Source organism: Chrysochloris asiatica, unplaced genomic scaffold, assembly GCF_000296735.1.
Source record: "Chrysochloris asiatica unplaced genomic scaffold, ChrAsi1.0 scaffold00023, whole genome shotgun sequence".
NCBI lineage: Eukaryota > Metazoa > Chordata > Mammalia > Afrosoricida > Chrysochloridae > Chrysochloris > Chrysochloris asiatica.
Genome location: NW_006408541.1, coordinates 18,444,611 through 18,451,221, shown reverse-complemented (window position 1 = coordinate 18,451,221; position 6,611 = coordinate 18,444,611). Strand labels below are relative to the sequence as shown.

Below are 6,611 nucleotides of genomic sequence, written 5' to 3'. Positions count from 1 at the left end.
GCACTTTCAGTATTCTTCTCCAACACCATAATTCAAATACATCAATTCTTCTATGGTCTTCCTTATTCGCTGTCCGATTTTCATGTGCATATGAGGTAACTGAAAATATCATGACTTGGGTCAGGTGCACCTTTGTCTTCAAACTGATATCTTTGCTCTTAAACACTTTAAAGAGCTTGGTCTCGTGCAGCAGATTTGTCAAATACAATACATTGTTTGATTTCTTGATGCTGCTTCTGTGAGTGTTGATTGTGAATCCAAGCAAAATGAAGTATGTGACAGCGCCAATCTTTTCCTCCATTTATCAGGATATTATTTATTTGTCCAGTTGTGAGGATTTTTGTTTTCTTAACACTGAGGTACAAAGTCACTCCTTGGAAGCTCTACATGGGGCCACTATGAGCCGAAACCAACTCAACAGCACTTAACAACTACAGCTTTCCAAGTATAATCCTGTCGAGTGACTAGAAAGTATGCAAAAGGATCATGGAATTGACAAGAGTGATGAAGTATGTAACAGGTTCCATGATGTCCCAGGAGAACACCCACCAAGTGAACCACGTCATGCCCCACCCTGTGTGTAGAAGTGCCAATCCAGCCCACAGGAGTCTACTGGTTCTGGCTTCACAGCGAACTTCGATTCTAGCTTTCAGCTGTTCGAGGGGCTGCAGCTGTTTTTTCAGGTGGTCAGTTTTCTCCAGTGAATGGTTCTCTGTCTTTTTTCTGATACTCATCAAAATGTATGGCTGTAAACAGTGTGTGAACCAGAAGCATCATGGTTTCCGTCTAAGTAGTGTCCTCTCTACTCACTTTTTCTCACTCAGGGGGCACTTTACATCAATGTTCTGCTATTGATGACAAGTTTTAAATCATTCATCAGCAAAACTCCCATCAAGGCTGAAGCTGGAATCTCGCTGCTTTTTGTTGTAACAATAACTGCAGTTTTGACACCTTTACCTTCATTTTGTATGTCCTGAAGGAATGAACCAACTGTTGACGGTATTGGTTTGACTACAAATTGGCACCACTCTTTTCTGGATGGCAACAGAAGTGTTATCAAAGGAAGGCCACATTTGTAATGAGCTGTTATTTCTGGGACATCTGCAGTCACGTGTATGCACGCCCCTGTACCAGGAGTTGGCAACAGCTGCGGGCGCCACAGCCTGGGACCCCTCCTCAGAAGTATCATCCTTCCTAGGGTGTGGGGCTCTCAAGAAGTTACCAAGACATCCTCTCCGCAGGTTGGTGACAGGTGGCTTGGAGCTTTGGCGTTTGCTTTGGATGCAGCCCAGTTTTGTCAACTCTACTTTAAAGAGGCAGTTCCTCCCCAATTGTATTTTGAGTGTCTTCCAACCTAAGGGACTCATCTTCCAGCACTATACCTGCAATGTCCCACTGCTATTCATAAGGTCTTCTGTGGCTAAACATTCAGAAGAAGTCCGCCTCTCCTTCTTCCTAGTCTGTCTTGGTCTGGAAGCTCCATTGAAACTTGTCCACCATGGGTGACCCCCTGTTTGTATTTCAAGTACTGGTGGCATAGCTTCCATCATTACAGCCACACACAAGCCGCCACAGTACGACAAATGGTGGACGCGTCACCCTACCAATTAGTGGTCACGAAAGAGGAAATATACCTTTACAGTGGAAAACTCTGGTAGTTACCACCTTAACTAAATGATCAAACAGCATCACTCAGAGTAAAATAACTGACATGAAGCACCTCCAATATGTCGCAATATGAAGTATGTTGCTATTGTTGTGTGCTGTAGGGTCAAGTCTGATTCATAGTAATCCTGTAAGACAGAGCAGAACTGCCCCTGAGGGATTCCTAGACTGTAATCCTTATAGGATCGACTCACCAAGTCTTTTCTCCCACGATGGGCTGGTAGGTTGGAACTACTGATCTTTCAGTTAGCAGCTCAGCCATTATGCCACTAGGATTCTTGTGTATGAAATTTCCTTCCAAACATGTTTCATGTGAATTTAATATAATATTTTGTTTGCAAGACCTGCAGACGATGTAAGTTACATGTCACCATGAACAAACAACCAACTTGTAGAAGACAACTGTCATGGGCTCTTCCAAAGCTGGATGTCAGAAAGAAAGAGCTGTTTAGTGCAAATGAGATTAAAAATATGTGGCTAAAGAATTTAGCTTTACCCAAAGTAAGGAGGCCTTTGGTTCCTAAGAAATATCCCTTAAAACCAATTGGGGTGACTTGGTCTGTAACTCCAAGCCTGAGCTGCAAGTGGAGGCTGATCAGAAAAGATTCACCTAGAAAGCCAATTTGACTAGCCTCTGGAGCATGATCTAGCCTGTTATTCAGGGCCATCCAATAAAAGTCCTGAGCACCAAGAGTCAGAGAGCTTCCTAGTTGACGAAGGGAGGGTGTTGTTGTTAAATGCCATTGAGTCTCCTCCAACCCATAGTGACCACACTATAGGGTTTCTGAGGAGCAGCTGGTGAGCTTGAACTGTAGATCTCACTGTTCAAACAGCTTTGCAGTCTGTTGCATTAACCCACAGGACTCAAAGGACTCTTCTTGAGACATAGCAACTCTACACTGGGAGCCCTCCTAGATCTTGCCATGTGTCTCTTCCTTGTGACGATCTTGATTTGAAGGGAGATGTGGGAATGGTGCCATGACTATGGAATCCATAATCACACCTGAAACCACTGTCCTGATGCGGTGATGGAATGGCTAGCAACAGCAGAGCTAAAGGGCCATCTCACAGAAGACACAAAATGGAATAACAGTCCCTTGAATACAGAACACAATCTAAGTCAATGACTTCGTAGCCATTGTGTTCCCAATAGGAAGAATACATGGGTCCAGATGCCAAATAGTGAAAGCAGATGTGACCCTGCAAATGGTGAAAGCAGATGTGGACCTCGCTCCACTCTCACACTTGAAGAAGGCATGCTTCTCAATACTGCAACCTGGGCTCCGGAGTTGAAAGGACCCCTCGAGGACTCAACAAGAATCCTACTGACGTATAAGCTATGACTGTTCCCTGGGCAATTTGGATTTCCTGTGAGTTAGGAGCAGCAGGCAGAAGAGCAAACACCAACCTGACCATCAAGAGGAGCAGGCCTGAAGTTACCTAGAGGGGACCGAGAATTGGACATTTGGTATGCAGATGCCCACTGGAGAGTCTCTTAGTTCTCCTCTGCCCAATTTTGACATTAAATGAATGTGTACAACACAGTCTGAGAAGTATAAAGTAACCAAGGTCACCAGACAAGGTACCAAAACCCACAGAGGTGCTTACCAGGTGAAGGAGTTCTAGACTGTGTAGTAGAAGAAGCTGTCTCAGGTCTCCAGTGCTGCTGTAGCAGAAATCCCATAAGCGGATGTCTTTAACAAACAGAAATTTACACTTACAGTTTAGGAGACTAGAAGCTCAAGTTCAGGGTGTCAACCCTAGTAGAAAAGTTTCTCTCTGTGTTGGCTCTGGAGGGATGTTCTTGTCTCCTTTCAACATCTGTGGGCCCAGTGTGTCTTAGAGATCTCTATGCATCTTGGCATCAATCTTCTCCTGGGTCTAGGAGGTTCTCAGTGCAGAGACCCCAGGTCCAAACTGGTCCAAAAGATACACTCTGCTCCTGATTCTTCATTCTTAGTATTAGTCAGGTCTCTCTGATCGCTTCTTACTTGACCAATCTCTTTTTTTTTTTTTTTAATGTTTTATTGTGAATTATGTGATAGTTTACATGGGAGAACATTAGTTTTACATTCATTCTATCATATATCGTCTCACTGCCATGGTTACAATCCCCTCCATGCTTCATCAACCAACCAAAAGGAATAACAAAACAACCAAAGTGTGGGTGTTCTTGTGCATATGCCCTCTCTTCTTATCAGCTGGACGCTTCACTCTCCACTCAAGTCCTCTGTGGCTATGTCACTGACTCTGGGCCCAAGAGTCCCCAGGTCTTGCCACACTGCTAGCCAAGCAGGTCTTTACCTGGGTTCACAGAAGTCTATTGAACATTGTAGGGCTTAGCTTACTGCTTCATTGCTGTTTTTCCCTCACTACACCTTATTGGTGATGAGCATGGTCACCAATCAAAGCATGTATTTCCATGGAGTCTTAGAATCATTCCTACCCTCTCCACACACAGAGTACACAGGGATGGGCAACTTGGACATTGGCTATGCAAAATTAGTGGGGTGGGGGTGGGGCTACAAAGGCAAGAAGTGACTGGCTTACAAGTTTTCAAGAGGGAACCTAGATCCAGAGGGCCTGGAGGAAAGTAGAATCTCCATTGAATAGTATCCAATCTGTCTAGGTGGAACTGATGAAAGGAAATGCAGATAGGTCTCTTGTGATACAATAGTGAATAATTGTTATCAGGACTGATTGTGAGGGCTAGAAATTTAAAAGTAGATGTTTTGTAGCAAGGAAGGGAGTGATTAACTTTTCAGTCTAGGAGCGGAGGTTTCTGGGACCATCAAGGGAGAAGGGCGGAGAGCGGGACCCTACCCAAACAAGCAGTGATGACTGAGATGGTGGCAGAGACGATGACACGGCGAGATGGAGCAGCTGGGGACTTTAGACCCCGGAGAGGGAGAGGGACTGTGTGCTGACGACCGGAGGAGCAGGCTTGCAGGGTATACCCCTTAGTTGGTTAATGATGCATTTGGTTAATGATGCATGGAGGGGATTGTAACCATAGCAATGAAATTATATACGACAGGATGAATGTAAAACCAATGTTCTCCCATGTAAATGATCACATAATTCACAATAAAACATTAAAAAAAGAGAGAGAGAGAGATTGGCTTGAAATACAACTTAATTGTACATTGTATCCTGCCTCATTAACATCATAGAAGTTAGGAGTTATAGCACATAGAATAATTACGTCAGACCATAAAATAGAGGATAATTCCGTGATAGTGAGAATCGTGGCCTAGCCAAGTTAACACATATTTGGTGGAACACAGTTCAATCCATAACAGGAAGTGTGGCCCAGAGATCATGGCAGAAGTGGGGGGTGTAGGACACTCCACTAACTTCCCTCTTCTGTGGTTTCCCTCAGGAAAAGAAGCCCACCCAGAGACCCTGCTCCCAAAGCATTGAATCTGAGAGACACAGGGACTGACCGGGGAGAACTCTGCAACTTGCCACACAGATCCTTCTTCAGAAACAGAGGGCTCGTTCACCCAGCGGCTGGGAGAGCTTTTGTCTCTCTTTGGGATTACCTTACCTCAAGGAGCTTCCTTACCTACAATGGTCCACATCTAATGAATGATTAATGTGGAGGTAAAGATTTACACCCTCGGAAACCCTGTACAGGGTCGCTATGGGTCAGAACTGACTCAATGGCACTTATCAACAACATTAATACGGAGGTTTCAATGCAACTAGGGACAGACAAAGTGTCTGTCATGTTATCTTCAGAACTTCAGCTGGAGTCTCCATCAGGACTACAATAAAGCCTGATCGCACACTCTGCCCCTGTCGGACTTCCTTTCCTTCCATCCCACAGGCCTGGATCTCAAGATCCTCTTTACTACATGTCCATGCTATCTCAGAATCAGAGTCTGCTCCAAGGCAAGGTATCTTGGACAGAATCCCCAAAAGGGCTGGAGCTGACTCCCTGATAGATTGACAGATTAACACAAGTAAATTAATTATTTGGATAATTCTATACTCCAGGATCTTTCTGTGGAAAGGTCATCTCCTTCTATACACAATATTCAATCCAAAATCAGCAGGTATTTGAGAAAAAGGTCATGGCAGTGACAGAACATGTAGACAGAGGAGAGCAATAAAAAGGCAGTTTCCAGATTTCCTTTCCTCGGTAAATGTATAAAGGTACAAAGCTTTTGGGAGGAAATGCTTTCTTATGGAAAATGTTCATTTTTTCCAGGCTCTGGTGGGAAGAATAAAGGTTTCCCTGGGCTGAACAAGAAAATCAAAAACAAGTGACAGTATTTTCTCTTGAGCCTCAAGTCTATCATCTGACTGTGGTTACCATTCACATTAAACCTGCACACTGAATTTTCTCCCTTATGAAGTTTTCCACCAAACTGGAATTAATCTTAAAGTGCAAGAAACGATTTGCAAGACTAGTGTATGCTCTGTGTGACACACACAAGAGGAACATTCCTCCAACAGCACTGGCCGCAGGACAAGGTCATCTATTAGGTCTACCAAGAAGGCAGGAGAGGCCAGCTTTGGCACAAGTCTGGCTCTTAATTGTACCCAGATCTCAGACAGATCTTAGTCCTCCTAACCAATCAAGGCAGAACACAGTACCAGCTCAGTGTCCAGACGTCAGAAGGACCCAGGTTGTTTAGGCTGTTTAGTGGACATCTCTGTTTTAGGATTTGTCAGTGGTCACGCATTTGGGTCATTTGCACCATCCAGAAACTCTTGTCACCCAGTTACTGGCTCAGAAAGAAAGAAGTAAAACTCAGTTAGGAGGCGGGACTTGATGGCAGCTAGGGTGGAGGTGCAGTGAAGTTCGCCATCAGCCATACCACAGAATACCAGGCAAAGCAGATCCAGGGCAGAGCTCCAAAACTCGGAACCACAGAGATAGGAATATTTTTAAAGTTTGAAGGCTTACAGATAGTGGAACTTGAAGCTGAAGTAAG

The 6,611-nt window shown here is 44.3% G+C and overlaps 1 pseudogene; it reads right to left on the bottom strand.

Moving 5' to 3' along the window:
• Positions 1 to 414: 414 nt before the first annotated feature.
• Positions 415 to 1,189, bottom strand: LOC102813228 (annotated as a pseudogene).
• Positions 1,190 to 6,611: the final 5,422 nt, after the last annotated feature.